Raw genomic sequence first — 20,246 nt, forward strand, 5'->3', positions numbered from 1 at the left:
GTTGGAGGAGAAAGCAAAACACTCAGAGCAACAGGAACTCTGATCAGAAAAACTGAGGCGGAACACTAGCTGTCTCTTCCCTCTTCTAGATCACTTAGTGAGATTCGGAGCCCAGCTCTCTTCCTAGTGCATCAATGATCCTGTTGTCATGTACCTCGTGACTGATGAAAGAGAAGTGGCTTTCCTTTTCAGATCCTGCATGGATAAGTTAAAAGAGACATTTATATACAAAGAACACACTGACAGTATTTTTCCAACTCTATTTACAGAGCACATCTGTGTCTTAATAAAGGCTCTCCATTCTGAAAGCCACTCCTCTTTTTTTTTCATCATCTGAAAACTATCTGGGTTTTTAACAAAATGTCTGCTTTCAAGAAAGTTTGATACTAAAACAATGTGTGTAATTCTGAGATAAATAATCTATGTTTCAAACTAGTCAGAAAAAAAGCCTATGTCCTTTAACAAGTGGACAAGATGATGAACATGTTCCTAACTCATTGTAAATTGTCTTTCATCTGCATAAAGTAGTCCCCTCATTTCTTCTAGCCCCTCAAATTCTACTTAGCTTTCAAAGCCACACTCAAATATTCCCTTCTCTCTAAAGCCTTCTTTGACTCTCTGGAAACTATTTGAGGCTTCCTTCTTTATAGTACCTCAGAACAGTACTCATAACACCAATATAACACTCATCACATAGTTCTGTATATAAATATTTCCTCAGAGCCTATAAAGCATCTTGAGATCAGGATCTACATTGCATCTATCTTTGTCTTTCAGTACCTTGAAAGCCTGGCACATTATAAGGGCAAAGTGAAAACAATTACAACAGTTAAATGACACTTCTAAAATATTTTCTAAGGGCTAGTGAATAATTTATTTATCCAGGCAATTTTGGGGGTGTGGGATGGCAGGTGGCAGGGCGTGCTTTTCTTTTTTTGTAGCAGAGCTTAGGGAGAGGGTATAGATAATAAGTAGTCTAAGATTTGGTCAAAATATTTTGGAATTTACCACCTAGAAAGGGATAAACAAAAAGCTATATAGCTGCTCAGATAAGAAAGAGAATGAAGAATCAAATACAGCATAAGAGGTATTTATATAAATGTTGATGAAGTGAGTACTTAGGGAAAAATTTCATGGACTTCAGTGAAATATCAAAGGATTAATAGATTTGGATAGTTTTTTTTTTTTGCCATCAAATACAGAGGTCCACAAAATATGAGGAACCTGCCTAAATGCAGGAGGCTCTTCATTCCAAGTTATCAAAACCACAAAAATTGATTCACCCCCAAATCTACTTAGATTTTCAGAGTGAAGGGAAAGTCTATTCCTGCTTAAATTTGTCCACTACACACAGACCATTGTTACTACTAAAAAGAGATGCCCAAGAGATTGATATCTTTAAAAATAAAGGTAGGATCTCAAAAAATTAGAAACAATTGTCATATGACCCAGCACTTCTACTCCTGGTTATGTACCCAAAAGGACTGAAAACAGGGTCTTGAAAAAAAATTTGAACAATCATGTCATTTTTCACAAAAGCCAAAAGGTAGAATCAATCCAAGTACCTATAGACAGATGAAAGCATGAACAAAATGTAGTATACATGTACAATGGAAGATTATTCAGCCTTTAAAAGGAAATTCTGACACATGCTATAAAATGGATGAACCTGGAAGGTATTATGCTAACAAGACAAATGTTTGTGATTATACTTACATGAGGTACTTCAGGTAGTCAAATTTTTACAGACAGAATGTAGAATGGTAATTGCCAGAGACTGTGGGGAGGAAAGGGATTTGGAGTTAACAGGCAGAGAGTTCCAGTTGTGCAAGATAAGAAAAGTTCTGGAGACTGGTAGCACAACAACATGAAGTGAATTGTATACTTAATAAGATGGGAGGTTTTAAGTTATATGTATTTTTACCACAACTATGAAGGAAGGGAGGGTGTGAAGGAGGGAAGGAAAGAAGGAAGAAGAGAGAAAAAAGAAAAGAGAAAAGAAAACAGAAATAAAGAACCACCAAGGTGAAGAAATTACTACTTCTTGACTTTAAACTCATCTGATGCTAGATATCCAAATCCACTTTCTAAAGAAGAGCATCAGCAGAGTGGTAAAGTGCTCAAGCTTTGGAGATGAGCAGACTGAATCCAAGTTTTAACAATTAGAATGACTTCTCTTTGAAGTCTTCTGTTGTAAAATGAAGAGAATAATAGCCTCTATCTCCTAGAAATGTCATGGAAGGCAAAATAATGTTAGATAAATGAGATGGTGTGTATAAAGCATTTAACACAGTGCTTGGCACACACTGAGAATTCAATAAATAGGTATTGTTTTACTAAAAATAAGAAACTATATGCTTATAAGAATTTAGCATATCAGGTGAGTTTGAGAAGACACAGAATATGCATACCGTAATTTTCAGTGAAAATAGCAATATTCAAATCTGTATATGCCCCCAAGATTACTTATTTATTACAAAGGGAAAAATGTACCTTTCCATGGAGAGATTTGGTGGTTAGCACCTTAACCAAGGGTCATATTTAGCATTACCAAAAGTGAGAAACCCAACATTATCAACCTTCTGATGCAAGGTAATATACTTGCTGAAATGTTTAAATAGAATCTAATCATCAGAAAACAACTAGTCATATCCAGAATATCTAAAAGACCAGGGACAATACTCTTCAAACAAAATGTGGGGGGAATATTCTAGATTAAAAGAGATTAACAGATATAAACACTGAAATGAAATGTATAAAACCTTGATTGGATTCTGGGTCAAAAAAAAGAACTATGAAAAGACTTGTTGATGGCAAAAAGGGAAAATTTTAATAGAGACTGTAAATGAAGTGATTTTTCTGAATTAAGGTAAAATATGGCTTTGTAGGGGAATATTTTCTTAGAAGATATATGCCAATGTATTTGCCATTAAAGTGTCATGATGTCTTGCTTTAAAAAATACAGATAGATAAAGCAATGTAGCAAAATATTAACAGTTGGTGAATCCTGATGAAGGGACTACAGGGATTGTTTGGACTATTTTTTCAATTTTCTACAGATTTTTTTTTTTAAGTTTCTAAAAGTTGTAACAAGCAAGTAAAAAAAATGTCTTTTATTTTCTCCCATAAAGTTAGCATTACAAAATAACAGTTTTTTAGTTGTGGGAAAAAAAAACCTTGCATATGGCAGACGCCTAAGCTTAGGTTAAAAGAGAAAAAAGTGGAAGTTTATCAAATGTTAAGTGGTTGTCATTGTTGGTAAAACTATCAATGATTCTTTTTCTTCCTTTCATTTTTCATTTTCTAATTCTTCCATATGTACTCTACTTACTTTTCTAATAGAAAATATAGCTTTGCAACTTCAATTTATACTCATTTTTTATATAAAGTTGACCCCTGAACAACATGGGTTTGAACTGCATGGGTCCACTATCTCTGGATTGTTTTGATAAATATGTTGGAAAAATTTTTGGAAATTTGCAGCAATTTGAAAAAACATTTTTTAGCTTACTTTATTGTAAGAATATAGTATACACTGTGCATATACATACAAAATATGAATTAATAGATTGTTTCTGGTATCAATAAGGCTTCTAGTCAACAGTAGGCTTTTAGTAGTTAAGTTTTTGGGGAATCAAAAGTTATTGGTGAATTTTCGACTGCACTCCTAGCCCCACATTGTTCAAGGGTCAACTGTAATACATGAATATGGTTTCTTTGTAACACATTAAAACTATGTAAGTAGGAAATAAGCCCCTTTGATTATTGGGTCCATTAATCCCAATCTTCTGCACTCATTCTCAGAAGCAGTTATTGTTCCAACTTTGATGAGGACCCTTCCAAACCTTTTAAAAAATACACTGACCCAAAAAAAAAAATAAGCAAAAAAACTGTACATGTGTATACACACACACACACACACACACACACATCTCTATCCATCCCTTTAGGAAGCTGATAGAGCATGGCAACCAACCTGAGAGAAAAGTAAAGTTCTACAGAATAGAGGCTTCTATTCAACAAGCTCAGAAGTCCAAGTACTCCGCAGGTTCTAAGGATGTTCTGCAAACAACAAACCATCAAAACAATCACCGTCAAATAACAATATTAAGTCACTAGAAAAGTCTAGGTATAAAGAGTTTCTCTACGAGCATGGCAGTATTCTAATGATTATCCCCTATCATCCCACAATTCCTCTGGACCAAATATGAACAAAGTGAAAATAAAAGGAAAAGGCCAACTGGAATAAAGAGAACTACATAAAGAGTGACCAGAAGAATTGATAATTGCCACTTAAACTAACTGACCGTAGACACATATAGCAGCATGGGACAGGCAACAATAGAGAAGAGTTTCTCCTCTTGATCAAAGACTGAGAACAGATCCTAAACTAAAACCAGAGTTGAAGATACCTTCAAGATCTTCAAACAAGAGCAACAAACCACAAACTAAAGGCCCATCAAGTGTATGTTTATAGCCTGGAAATGAGTGAAATCTTTCATTAGTCTTTTCAGCTACATTTCAACAGTAGCAAATGTCATTGCTATATACAAGGAAGGCACTGGACTATGTTGAGAAGGCTACAGATTGACAAGAGACATCAGCTAGTCAAATCTTCCAGTTAACACATGCCCCCAGATTGCAAGTTATTTTGTTGCTGCCAGCTTAAAATCTTCGATGGCTCATCCTACCTGCAGAATAAAGTCCAAACTCTTTAACAAAACTAAATCCATCTACCCTCCCTGTCCAACCTCACCCCTATTCCTCCTCTTAACACCTTTAGCTACATATTTCTAATTATTTCCAAATGCATCATGCTCTCTCACACTTTCTTGCCTTGACACAAGCTATTCTCCTTGCCTTGATGCAATCCTCAACCCCCAGCCCCAGCTCAATCTCCCTACTAAATTCCTTTCAATTATTTAAGATATTTTCCTGGTAAAATCCCACTTTATTTCAAGAAAAGTTGGATGGCTCCACTTTGTGTTTTCTTAGTATTGTCCTTATTTACCTCTATTACAACACTGGCATATTATAAGCTATTAGTACCTGTCTCCTTATCTCCTATTTGCCTAAGGGTGGTTCCCATTCAAGATGGCAATGTAGGAAGATCCTGAAAGCACCTCCTCCCATGGACATGTAGAATCTACAACTACATATGAAACAATCTCCTATATGTATAAGAGCAAGGAATCTCTTATTCATTTCTTTATCCCCAGAAGAGTAATTCAGCTTTACCCCACCCTCCACATACACACACCTTCTGACATGCAGGACTTATTCTCATATGGACAAATCTAGATTATCAAAAATCTTTAAAAAGGTAATCAGGAGAGAAAAACATAGCAATAATTATATAACTATGAACAGACAGACTTTAGTAGATTGCTCACTGCAGACTCTGGAATAGAACAAATAGATTACTGATTATACACAATCCCATATCCATGAGCTATTACTCTACTCCGTTTCTTATTTCATTCAACCAAGCATATTAACAAGTAAATGAGAGAGTGACAGTTAACAGGGGTACCCCTAATTCAGGTCTATGTTACATGTTTTTAAATTACTTGCCTATGTTGGTACTTTAACCAGATTCAGTAACAAATTACTAGCAATAACTTCACCTTTAGCAGTGTACTATGAAACCAAGTTGAGAATCTCTTCTCTGGCACAATGCCTAGCATTTAGTAGCTGACTGCTCAAAAAATGTTCGCTCAATTTAAATAGTTACTTTGAGTTAGGAAACTTATTTTCTAGAAGGGAAGAAAAGCATAAACCTCTGACCAACTCAGAGAAATAGTAAGGAAAAAATTAAATAACAATAAGAACAATAATATAACTGTCAATTAATCATTAAGTTAACTATAAATGAGTAGTTTAGGACCTCCAGTCAATAAGTATCCAGTAAGCTGGTATAGCAACATATATATTAGGCAAACAGAGTTGAAAGCAGTAATTTCCAGTAGGGACTGTAACACGTTACTTTGGAGGTGTTTTTGAAGTTTTCAGGTGAAGTGTTTGGTTATAACAATGACTGGGGACAGGGAGTATTGCCAGCCACACTGCTAGATGCCCAGCAAGTCTGCAACACGTACTGCAAAGGGAAGAATTGCTTCATTGACTGTATGAAATTCAAACGTCTTGCCAAACATTCAGGTAAATGAACATTATTTATCTGAATATGGATTCATACCTGAACTTGGATTCTACATACATTTTACATAAAATAAAAGTCCTCTTGCATGGTTTTTGTACATACTGAATTTTTTATGAATATACCTATCTTGTTAGAGGTTAATATCTAAAAGACATAATATCCAAAACATATCCATATATGCAAAAACTCTGAAGACATCTATCAGAAATGCCTAATAGGCTTTCTCCTGATCTTTACCCTCAGGTAGGACATGTACCAACTCCCATCATCCTCACTGTCCAGTTCTTAGTCATCTTATAAAAAGCTGCCTTACACACCTCCAAGACAATATATGTATAGATATAGATATAGAATTCATATAACACCAAATAAAAATAAATCCATTTAAAAGAATAGGCAGAATACCTCAACAGATATCTTTCCAAAGAAGACATATTGATAGCCAATAGAGACATGAAAAGATGTTAAACATCACTAATTATCAGGGAAATGCAAATTGAAACCACAGCAAGATACCACCTCACACCAGTCCAAAGGCTAGTATCAACAAGACAAGAAATAACATGTGTTGGCAAGTTTGTGGAAAAAACAGAACCCTCACGCATTGTTGATGGGAATGTAAATTGGTGCATCCACTATGGAAAACAGTATGGAAGTTTCTAAAAAAATTAAAAATAGAAATATTATATGATTCTGTAATTCTACTTCTGGGTATTTTTACTTGAAAATGAAAACAGTAGCCTGGAAAGATATATGCACTCCTGCGTTTATTGTGGCATTACTTATAATAGCCCAAATTCAGAAACAACCTAAGTGTCCATCAATAAATGAATGACTAAAGAAGATGTGTATATGCATACAATGGAATATTTTTTTACAATGGAATATGCAGGGAATACTCAGCCATAAAAAATAAAGAAATCTTGCCATTTGCTACCACATGGAAGGACCTAGAGGGTATTTATTATACTGAGTGAAATAAGTCAGAGGAAAATAAATGTCAGAAAAAAGTTAGAGGAAAACAAATTCACTTGTACGTGGAATCTAAAAAACAAAACAAATGTACAAACAAAAAAACAGAAACATACTCATAAATACAGAGAACAAACTGGTGGTTGTCAGGGGGCAAGGGACAGGGTGGGCAGATGGGGGAAACAGGTGAAGGAGATTAAGAGGCACAAACTTTCAAATGCAAAATAAGTAAATCACAGGGGTGAAAGGTAAGCATAGGAAATATAGTCAATAATAATGTAATAACTTTTTATGGTAACTATATCATTATGAGCATGTTGTAATATATACAAACTTCAAGTCACTATATTATATACCTCAAACTGGTTATCAAAAATTTAAAAAAGAAAGAAAAAAACATCCTTTCCCTACTTGTCCACCGGATACGTTTTGTTTCTTCAAGAAAATTCAAGGATGACCTCCTCTGGGAAGCCTCCTCTGACCTTCAAAAGCTTTCATAAGCCTTCAAAAACGGTTTATACTGGTACCCAGTATTATACTGGTTAGTACCCTATGCATACTTTCACACACTTAGCAACTGTGTTTTGAGCAATTTCAGGCTCTTGCTAAAGGATCTATTTTAGCAAATACTCTATTTTAAATACATTTCCTGTCTTCCTAAGTAAAGAGCTCTTTTAGGGCAGGATTTTGTTTATTTCTCTATCCTTGCACCTAGCTTAATGTCCTATAACTAATGAGCATTAATTAAATATCTGAGTAAAATAACGATTAGGATACAAATAATTACAAATGTTTATTATATGCTGGAATAGAAGAATCAGCAGAGTGCTGTGAGATTATAAAGGGGAAGCAACCATACCTTACTCTCCTCACTGCAAAGTAATATTCTTCAGAATCAGCTTTTTGTAATATTTTCCCAAGCCTTCATGTGTATCATTTACATAAATATTTCTATGCACTGAGTGAATCCAAGTTATATGGACAACTTGTATGCTTCCAGTCTTTGTTTTCCCAGCTGGAATATCAATAAATGTGAAGGATCTTGGGAAATATTTCTGTATAGCAAATATGCACACAGTAAAATTTGCTACCTGATAAATTATCTCTTGATGTTATGCAGTGCTGAGCTCAGTCTACAGAGACATCTGCAAAATTTTTTACTAATTAGCAGTGCGACTTTCCACATCATCTCTGGAGGAAATATTAAAGGTATTGAATATGGCCAAAAGCCACAATCATATACTGTTGTGTATTAACCTTAGTATATATGTGATACGAATAGTCTCCCTTAAAACATATCATTTCACAAACCCCAAAACACTGTACCCCCCCCCTTTAAGAGCTCCTTCTCTAAAAACCCCTATACCTCAAAGAAGTTGCAAAACTAGATAAATGCAACAAGGAAAACAGTAGGAAATTTAGCAAGAAGCAGTTTTGACAGACAATAAGGATGTGCAACAAAGACCATTATCAAGGTGCAGGGCCCTAAGAAGCACTACTGGACTGTTAACATCTTTGTTCTACCAGGCTTTTCAATGTTAAACTCATTTAAAAGGGTGATGGAAGGTGGGGAGGCAAGTTCCTTTTTCTCTTTACACTCTTTTGTAGATCTCTGTAATAACGGCATTAGCCCATTGGGATTTATGTTTGGTAGATTTGGCAGCTTCCCTGAGCTTTAGCAAACTCTCTCTGACTGCTACTTGTCTCTCTTTTCCTTCTCTGTAACCACACCTCCCCCCATAAAGGTATTTTTTAAAGATCAAGCCTTGCTGCTCTAGTCTTCTCTGCCCATACTCTTTCTTGGCAGTTTCTGACACTGAAAACATTTTCTAGAGGTTAAAAATATGCTCAATTCCTATGTAACACTGCTTTTATGACCGAGTAATATTGTATAGCTAAGGGTTTTCTCTACACTTATTCTTCCTTAATCCTATTCTTGATATTGAAAGCTACCTTAATTCTCTGATTACATGGGCAGTTTAATTCTGACATGGCTGGTTTGATATGAGAAGACAAGTGGACACATACACACACCACACATCTTGCTCATGGATATTTTGGAGTTGGGATTCAGATCACTCCCACAACTTATTACTTTGTTTCCCAAACAGCCTTAATATAAACTGACATTTCAGTCAGAGCAAAAACTCTGAAGACGTCTATCAGAAATGCCTAATAGGGTTTCTCCTGATCTTTACCCTCAGGTAGGACATGTACCAACCCCCATCATCCTCACTGTCCAGTTCTTAGTCACCTTATAAAAGCTGTCTTACACACCTCCAAGACTATACTGCTTAACTCTTTTCTGACACAGAGGCTATTAAAACATGCAGGCGTCACATCTTAATTAGAGCAGGATCACATGCAGTATTGATGAAAACACTTTTTATAATGAAATCTTTATAGAGAGGCCTATAGAGAAGCACAAACAACCATGAAATAAAATACAATTGGAGAAAAATCCTTGAGTACTATAGATTCAGCCTGCAATAATGATCACATTTAAAAGAGAAAAGATTCATTCTCTTAACAAATTTCATAAGTTATAGTTTGAAAGGCTAATTACAATCAGTTGGGGCACTGAGACCACTGTAGCAACACCACCATTATGAGACCCAGTAACTTGCTTCTCAGAACTACCAGAGAAAGTTTTATCTACTACAAAACCTTTATCGCTCCAATCACAATCTACTACAAAACCTTTATCTCTCCAATCACAAAAATAAAACATACCAGAAGATAATATTCACATACTAAAATGCTTCCCTTACTTTCCTTATACCCAGCTGTTAATACTGCTACATATATTGTGTTTTATCATATGTACCTCAAAAAATAATAAACATATTTCAAGAAAAAAATTAAATTATGCCCCACTCAAAATAAATGATTTTTAAAAAACACTGCTACAGACTTAGAATTTGCATGACAAATATGCCCTAAATAATGAATGTATAACATGAATGTGACTACATCAATTTTTCAGTACCAAGCAGATGGCAAGTATCTGTCTCTTTTAGTTTATAAGTTTACTGAATCTTATAGCTTGGCATTTCCAGACATACTGCTGTCAATTTAGGAAAATATACCAGGGGAAGGAAGTGGGAACTTAAGCTTCTATCTTATTTAATGAGTTATATACTTGCCACACAAACTAAACCAGGTTGAACTCTGTAAGAAAGTCTACATATATATTAAATCTACATGCTATTATATATAATACTATCATGTTCCAGAAATAGAGCATGAATACATAAAAATTAATTTTAAAATCTTTAATGAAATTTTCCTTGTATACTGGATCTAAATTAGATGTAATATTCCATTCATCAATTACATAGATGGGAAATCAAATTTTAGCTGTACCACTTACTTGTGATATATTTGGCAATATATTAAATAGTTTTAAACCTGTTTCCTCACTTATATAATGGAAATAATTTTAAAAGATAATGTACAAGTTCTTAACACAGTATTTCATATAAAGAACTCAACATCTTAACTGCATATATAATAGAAATAACAATAACGAGGCCTCATATAGGGTATACTGTGTGCTAGATGTTATTCTACTTCACATGTACTAGCTCATTGTATCTTCTCAACAACCCCGTAGTTATTATTATAATCTCCATTTCACAGATGAGGAAACCAAGGCACATGTGTCAAGCAACCTGCCCAAGGTCAGAAAGTTTGTAAGTGGTAGAATCAAAATTCAAACCAGGGCAGTCTAGCTCCAGAGTATCTCTCTGCTGTTGCTTTTCAATGTACTCTCATAATATATCATGGGTTTTGTCATTCAAATCTATTTGGTTAGTGCCTTCTACATGGCAGAGTGTGTGCTAGGTACTAAAGATACAAAGATGAAAAACACAGGCATTTTGATCCAACAGAGAAAAGTAAACATGTAAACAAATGCCATAAAAGGTACCACTGATCTAGTAAAAGCTTATACAAAGTATATAGGAGACACACAGGAGGAAATGGTCTATCATGCTATGAAAAATATAATAGTAAGAAAAGAAGGCATCTGATTTCACATAACCATTGTACAAGGTGCTACGTACATTTTGTTTGATCCAACAGTACAAGGTGGGCATTGGTATACAGGGTACAGTGAAAAGAACACAAACTTTGTGCTCACCTTAGGTTCAAACTTCTTCAAGTCTCTCTTACTCATTCACTAACACACAGATACACACATACAGTTGTTCTCTTACCTTTCTTGCTACTCCTACTCAGGCTACTTTGCCAGCTCTTCCTTCCTCTACTCAACCCTTAAATGTTGGAGTTTCTCAGCACTTGGTTCCAGGCCCTCTTCTATTCTGTCTAATTATAGTCCCTGTATAATCTCATTCATACCTATGATTTCAGTTACACTATGTTAATGGTTCTTAAATCTATGTTTCCAAGCCAGATCTGTCTTCTGAGCTCCAGATATTTATAAGCAACTGTTTATTGATCATTTCCATGTATAGATCCCATAAGTACCTCACACTCTAACCAAATCTGAAATCATCAAATGTGCTCCTTCAGCATTCAAACATTCAACCACTCATACTTGAAATCACCTTTGATTTCCCCCATTCTCTCACCATCACATACAACTAGTCACCAAATGTTACAGATAATACCTTCTAAATATCTCTAATTTTTCTAATAAGCATGCTTAAGTTGGTAAATTAAAAAGCACACCTAGTATCTGAAATCATTTAATTCTTCTCCATCCCCACTGCCACCATGCACACCTCCACCACAAGTTGCACATCACTTCTTTCACTAGACCACTGCCAAACTATTCTTACCCTCTCCAATTCATTTGATGATTTGCAGTCAGAGTGATCTTTTTATAACACATACCAGAAGACATAATGTCCTTGCTTAAAAGCAAGTCTCTTAAGATATAGTCCAAAATCCTTATCCTTGAGGACCTCTACAGAGGGTAAGGTCCTCAACAATAAATCGCTGCTTACCTCTGCAACATCACTGCATGTCTTACCAATCTCCCCTTGAGACCCTCTGGTCTAGCCTTTCTAGACTTCTTTCATATCCTCAAGTGCACCTCATACTTCACTCATCTAAGGCTATGAATAGACTATTCCTTACCACTTAGAATGCTCATCTCCAACTCTTCAGTTGGCTGGTTCCTACCCAGCCTACAGGTCTCAACTTAAATTTTACTTTTTCAAGAAAACCATCCTCCCTCTCCAACTTAGATTATGTTTCTTCTGTAATCCCACTACAATCTGTGTGTGGCAACATGTTGAGGCCATTGTCTGATCTTCCCACCTGTGACTTACTTCTATCCAATGCAATATGGCAAAGATAACTTTAATCTAAATTTAAAACATTAAAAAAGAATTAACTGAAACCTAACTGCAATGATATTACATGAAATTGTCACCCATCTTTCTAGGAGACTTTCTCACTTGCTGGCTTTGAAGAATCAAGCTTCCATATGGTGAGAGACAAGTGGCAAGTAACTGAAGGCAGCCTACAGCAAGAACTTTGAGCCCTCAGTTCAGCAACCTGCAAGGAAATGAATGCTGCCAACAACCACTTGAGCTTAGTAGCAGATACTAAGATGAGCCTCAGATAAGACATTAGTCCCATCCAACACCTTGAAGCAGCTTTATGAGAAGAGGGATCCAGTTAAGTCATACCTGGAATTTTTTTATTAATATATTATTGATATACTCTTTTATGAAGGTTTCACATGAAAAAACAATGTGCTTAGTACATTCACCCATATTATCGAGTCTCCCCCATACCCCACTGCAGTCACTGTCCATCAGTGTAGTAAGCTGTCACAGAGTCACTACTTGTCTTCTCTGTGCTACACTGTCTTCCCCATGATCTCCCCCCAACCATGTGTGCCAATCATAATACCCCTCACTCCCTTTCTCCCTCCATCCCCACCCACCCTCCCACACCCTTCCCCTTTGGTAACTGCTAGTCCCATCTTGGAGTCTGTGAGTCTGCTGCTGTTTTGGTCCTTCAGTTTTGCTTCCCTGTTACACTCCACAAATGAGAGAAATCATTTGGTACTTGTCTTTCTCCACCTGGGTTATTTCACTGAGCATAATATCTTCCAGCTCCATCCATGTTCTTGCAAATGGTAGGATTTGTTTGTTTCTTATGGCTGAATAGCATTCCACTGTGTATATGTACCACATCTTCTTTATTCATTCATCTACTGATGGACACTTAGGTTGCTTTCATATCTTGGCTGTTGTAAATAGTGCTGCAATAAACATAGGGGTGCGTATGTCTTTTTGAATCTAAGAAATTATATTCTTTGTGTAAATTCCTAAGAGTGGAATTCCCGGGTCAAATGGTATTTCTATTTTTAGTTTTTTGAGGAACCTCTATATTGCTTTCCACAGAGGTTGAACTAGCTTACATTCCCACCAGCAGTGTAGGAGGGTTCCCCTCTCTCCACATCCTCGCCAGCATTTGTTGTTCTTAGTCTTTTTGACACTGGTCACCCTCACTGGTGTAAGGTGATATCTCACTGTGGTTTTAATTTGCATTTCCCTGATGATTAGTGATGTGGAGCATCTTTTCATGTGCCAGTTGGCCATCTAAATTTCTTCTTTGGAGAATTGTCTGTTCATATCCTCCACCCATTTTGTAATCGGGTTAATTGCGTTTTGGGTGTTGAGGTCTATGAGTTCTTTATATATTTTGGATGTTAACCCCTTGTCAGCTATGTCATTTACAAATATATTCCCTCACACTGTAGGACACCTTTTTGTTCTGTTGATGGTGTCCTTTGCTGTACAGAAGCTTTTGAGTTTGATGAAGTTCCATTTGTTCATTTTTGCGTTTGTTTCCTTTGTTAGAAGAGATGCATTCAGGAAAAAGTTGCTCATGTTGATATTCAGAAGATTTTTGCCTATGCTGTCTTCTAAGAGTTTTATGGTTTCATGACTTACATTTGGGTCTTTAATCCATTTCAAGTTTACTTTTGAGTATGGGGTTAGACTATTATCCAGTTTAGTCTCTTGCATGTAGCTGTCCAGTTTTGTCAACACCAGTTGTTGAAGAGGAGGTCATTTCCCCATTTGTATATCTATGGCTACTTTATTCTACATTAATTAACCATATATGGTTGGGTTTATATCTGGGCTCTTTGTTCTGTTCCATTGGTCTATTGTTCTGTTCTTGTGCCAGTACCAAATTGTCTTGACTACAGTGGCTTTGTAGTAGAGCTTGAAGTTAAGAGGTGCTATCCCCCAGCTTTATTCTTCCTTCTCAGGATTGCTTTGGCTATTTGGGGTCTTTTGTGGTTCCATATGAATTTTAGAATGATATGCTCAAGTTCATTGAAAAACGCTGTTGGTATTTTGATAGGATTACATTGAATAGATAGATTGCATTGAATCTGTAGATTGCTTTAGGCAGGTTGGCCACTTTGACAATATTAATTCTTCCTATCCATGAGCACAGGATGTGTTTCCATTTATTGTATCTTCATTAATTTCTCTCATGAGTGTCTAGTTTTCACAGTATAGGTCTTTCACTTCCTTGATTAGGTTTATTCCTAGGTATTTTATTCTTCATTTGTTTTTTTGGGGGCATCATTAATCCTCAATTACATTAGGAACATTATGTTCACTAGACTCCCCACACCACCAAGTCCCCCCAATATACCCCATTACAGTCACTGTCCATCAGCAAAGTAAGATTCTATAGAATCACTACTTGCCTTCTCTGTGTTGAACAGCCCTCCCCATGGAACCCCACACACATTATACATGCTAACCATAATGCCTCCTTTCTTTCCCCCGCTCCCCACCATTTTCCCTCCCTTCCCACCCACCCTCCCCAGTCCCTTTACCTTTGGTAACTGTTAGTCCATTCTTGGGTTCTGTCAGTCTGCTGCTGTTTTGCTCCTTCAGTTTTTTCTTTGTTCTTATACTCCACATATGAGTGAAATCATTTGGTACTTGTCTCTCTCTGCCTGGCTTATTTCACTGAGCATAATACCCTCTAGCTCCATCCATGTTGTTGCAAATGGTAGGATTTGTTTTCTTCTTATGGCTGAATAATATTCGATTGTGTATATCTACCACATCTTCTTTAGCCACTCATCTACTGATGGACACTTAGGTTGCTTCCATTTCTTGGCTATTGTAAATAGTGCTGTGATAATCATAGTGGTGCATCTGACTTTTTCAAATTGGACTCCTGCGTTCTTAGGGTAAATTCCTAGGAGTGGAATACCTGGGTCAAATGGTATTTTTAGTTTTAGTTTTTTGAAGAACCTCCATACTGCTTTCCACAATGATCGAACTAATTTACATTCCCACCAGCAGTGTAGGAGGGCTCCCCTTTCTCCACAACATTTGTTGTTGTTTGTCTTTTGGATGATGGCGATCCTTACTGGTGTGAGGTGATATCTCATTGTGGTTTTAATTTGCATTTCTCTGATGACTAGTGATGTGGAGCATCTTTTCATGTGTCTGTTGGCCGTCTGAATTTCTTCTTTGGAGAACTGTCTGTTCAGTTCCTCTGCCCATTTTTTAATTGGATTATTTGCTTTTGTTTGTTGAGGTGCATGAGCTCTTTATATATTTTGGATGTCAACCCTTTCTGGGATGTGTCATTTATGAATATATCCTCCCATACTGTAGGATGCCTTTTAGTTCTATTGGTGGTGTCCTTTGCTGTACAGGAGCTTTTCAGCTTGATATAGTCCCACTTGTTCATTTTTGCTTTTGTTTCCCTTGCCCGGGGAGATATGTTCATGAAGAAGGTGCTCATGTTTATGTCCAAGAGATTTTTGCCTATGTTTTCTTCTAGGAGTTTTATGGTTTCATTACTTACATTCAGGTCTTTGATCCATTTCGAATTTACTTTTGTGTATGGGGTTAGACAATGATCCAGTTTCATTCTCTTACATGTAGCTGTCCAGTTTTGCCAACACCAGCTGTTGAAGAGGCTGTCATTTCCCCATCGTATGTCCATGGCTCCTTTACCATATATTAATTGACCATACATGTTTGGGTTAATATCTGGACTCTCTATTCTGTTCCACTGGTCTGTGGTCTGTTCTTGTGCCAGTACCAAATTGTCTTGATTACTGTGGCTTTGTAGTAGAGCTTGAAGTTGAGAAGTGAGATCCCCCCTGCTTTATTCTTCCTTCTCAGGACTGCTTTAGCTATTCAGGGTCTTTTGTGGTTCCATATGAATTTTACAACTATTTGTTCCAGTTTGTTGAAGAATGCTGTTGGCATTTTGATAGGGATTGCACTGAATCTGTAGACTGCTTTAGGCAGGATGGCCATTATGAAGACATTAATTCTTCCTAGCCAAGAGCATGGGATGAGTTTCCATTTGTTAGTGTCCTCTTAATTTCTCTTAAGAGTGTCTTGTAATTTTCAGGGTATAGGTTTTTCACTTCCTTGGTTAGGTTTATTCCTAGGTATTTTATTCTTTTTGATGCAATTGTGAATGGAATTTTTTTCCTAATTTCTCTTTCTGCTAGTTCATCGTTAGTGTATAGGAATGGAACAGATTTCTATGTATTAATCTTGCATCCTGCAACTTTGCTGAATTCAGATATTAGATCTATAAGTTTTGGAGTGGATTCTTTAGGGTTTTTTATGTACAATATCATGTCATCTGCAAACAGTGACAGTTTAACTTCTTCTTTACCATTCTTGATGCCTTGTATTTCTTTGTGTTGTCTGATTGCCATGGCCAGGACCTTCAGAACTATGTTGAATAACAGTGGAAAGAGTGCGCATCCTTGTCTTGTTCCGACCTTAAAGAAAAGGCTTTCAGCTTTTCGCTGTTAAGTATGATGTTGGCTGTGGGTTTGTCATATATAGCCTTTATTATGTTGAGGTACTTGCCCTCTATATCCATTTTGTTGAGAGTTTTTAATCATGAATGGATGTTGAATTTTGTGGAATGGTTTTTCAGCATTTATGGAAATGATCATGTGGTTTTTGTCCTTTTTGTTGATTTGGTGGATGCTTGATAGATTTTCTAATATTGTACCATCTTTGAATCTGTGGAATAAATCCTAATTGATCATGATGAATGATCTTTTTGATGTATTTTTGTATTCGGTTTGCTAATATTTTGTTGAGTGTTTTTGCATCTATGTTCATCAGGGATATTGGATATTTCTTTCTTTGTAGTGTCTTTGCCTGGTTTTGGTATTAGAGTGATACCAGCCTCATAGAATACGTTTGGAAGTATTCCCTCTTCTTCTACATTTTGGAAAACTTTAAGGAGGATGGGTATTAGGTCTTCACTAAATATTTTATAAAATTCAGTGGTGAAGCCTCATACCTGGACTCTTTTTCCACAAAAACATATATATATATCATAAATAAATGCTCTTTTAAGCCACTGCATGTGTGATTAATACTGTTATGCAGTAATAGGTAACATACCATGTTTACCTTTGTGTTGTAATTATCTAATATAAATATTTACCATTAGATCATAAATTCCACAAGGGCAGTAACAGTAAGTTTTAATCACCATTGTATCTCAACACTTAGCACAGTGCCTGACATACAGGAGGACCATAATATATTGAATGGATGAATAGATGGATGGATAAATGAATATCCACTCTATGCTAGGCACAATGCTATGTCCTAGAGATAAAAAGGAAATAAGCCATGGTTCCTGTTCTTATAGAGCTTGATGCTAAGTGGGATGACAGAAACTTTAAACAAATAATTTCAATAGGATATGATAGAGGTAAGATAAGTTTCTGTGAAGACACAGGACATGAGCATTTAACTCAGACTGCTAGGGTCCAGATATGGGAGAGAAAAGCTTCTCCAAGAACAGTAAGACAAACAAGGCTTTTTTTGGGTAATCAAATAAGTACTATAAGATCCATTCACTCAGAGCTGATTTCATTACCAATAATGCTTTTAGAATATAAACTGCTTCCTCTCCAAATAAGAAATACAGATGGCCAACAGGCACAGGAAAAGATGCTCCACATAGTTAATTTATCAAGGAAATTAAAATTAAAATCACAGTGAGATATCATCTCACACCAGTTAGGATGGCCAACATCCAAAAGACAAGAAATAAAAAATGCTGGTGAGGATGAGGAGAAATGAGAACCCTCCTACACTTTTGGTGGGAATGTCAGTTGGTGCAACCATTGTGGAATGCAATATGGAAGTTCCTCAAAAAACTAAAAACAGAAATACCATTTGACCAAGTAATTCTACTCCTAGGAATTTACCCGAAGAAAACAAGATCCCTGATTCAAAAAGACATATGCACCCCTATGTTTATCACTGCACTATTTACAATGGCCAAGATATGGAAGCAACCTAAGTGTCCATCAGTAGATGAATGGATAAAGAAGATATGGTACATATACACAAAGGAACATTATTCAGCCATAAAAAGAAAATAAATCCTGCTATTTGCAACAACATGGATGGATCTAAATGCCATTGTGCTAAGTGAAATAAGCCAGGCAGAGCAAGACAAATACCAGGTGATTTCACTTATTTGTGGAGTATAAAAACAAAGCAAAACAGAAGGAACAAAATAGCAATAGACTCATAGACACCAAGAAGGAACTAGTGTTACAAAAGGGGAGGGGTTGGGAAGGGTTGGGGAGCAGGGGGAACAATAAATCACAATCACAATATAGGTTGGTCATGGGGACGGTAGTACAGCACAGAGAATACAGCTAATGATTCTATAACATCTTACTACGTTGATGGACAGTGACTATACTGGAGAGGATGAGGGCTTGATAATATAGGTAAATGTTGAACCACTGTATTGTGTATTTGAAACCAACATAAGACTGCATATCAGTAATACTTTAATGAAAAAAATCATATAAGCTGTACTCTCTGATCAAAATGAAATTAAGTTAGAAGTCCTTGTCAAAAAGATAACTTTTTAAATAAACCTTATCTTTAGAAATGAAAAAAATAGTAAACTGCTTCCAAGGTGACAAAGTACTTTAGTGGGGTGGGCTTAAAAAGAAGCAGCTATACCTCTTATAATATGGAAAGATACATTTTAAGTACTCTACAATATTGGTTAACTATATGACATGACATGACATCACATGACATAACATAACATAACATAACATAATATAATATAATATAATAGATACAAAAACCTGTGATTCCAAAGAAATTTAATTAATCTCACGGAGTATTTGAGCACTGATTTTTAAGAGATCACCTATGGAATCAAGACTTATGTTGATCAGATGACATGATCATGTACACAGAAAATGCATTTAAAAATCCACATGACAAAAACTATTAGAACTAATAAAAAGAGTTCAGCAAAGTTACAGGATACAAGATAAATATAAAAATCTATTAAATTTTTCTACACTAGCAGTAAACAACTTGAAAATGAAATTAAGAAAACAATTCCCCCTATGACAAAATTGCTAGAAACTAATTCTTACCCCTAGAATTCAGGGTAGTTGGGACTTTCTCCTTATAGCTCATAAATTTCTTCTCTGAGGCAAAAAGGCTGCAACTGTGCCTGTATTTTTCCCTGTAGTATCCCCTGCTGTCACTTTGGAGGACACCAGCTGTCTTTGGCCTAAGACTAGCATTCTTTTCCTAGTTTGATCTCAGCCATTGCATCCTTCCAACACTTCCACTGCTGACGTTAAAGGAAGAGTTCTCATTGCACGAGTATAAGAATCCTCCCAAATCAAAGATCACCCTCTTATTTTTTCTGTACACCTACTTTCATTATAGTCACTGTTGTTTTAATAAAATTTTCCTTTTTTAAGACATAAAAAAAAAGAAAGAAAGTAATTCCATTTACAACAGCACCAAAAACTTAAGAGCTAAAAGTAGAGTTCTTAGAAGACAATAACAGAAAACTACATAATTCTTAGGGGAAAATCTTCATGACACTGAATTTGGCAACAATTTTATGGATATTACACCAAAAGCATAAGCAACAAAAAAAAATTGATAAATTTTGCTTCATCAAAATTAAGAACTTTTGTGCATCAAAGTACACTACATAAAGAACTTAATAAAACAACTCAATTCAAAAATGGGCAAAACCTGAGTAGATAATCCTCAAAAGAAGATTACATAAAGCCAATAAGCACATGAAAAAATGC

General features: G+C 35.9%; 1 protein-coding gene across 3 annotated transcripts in view; it reads right to left on the reverse strand.

The window, feature by feature from the left end:
* The window catches only part of TESK2 (testis associated actin remodelling kinase 2), a 138,530-nt gene that overhangs the window by 72,792 nt on the left and 45,492 nt on the right, over positions 1-20,246 (reverse strand). The gene's annotated exons all lie outside the window — the stretch shown is intronic.

This window comes from Manis javanica, chromosome 4 (assembly GCF_040802235.1).
Source record: "Manis javanica isolate MJ-LG chromosome 4, MJ_LKY, whole genome shotgun sequence".
Lineage (NCBI taxonomy): Eukaryota > Metazoa > Chordata > Mammalia > Pholidota > Manidae > Manis > Manis javanica.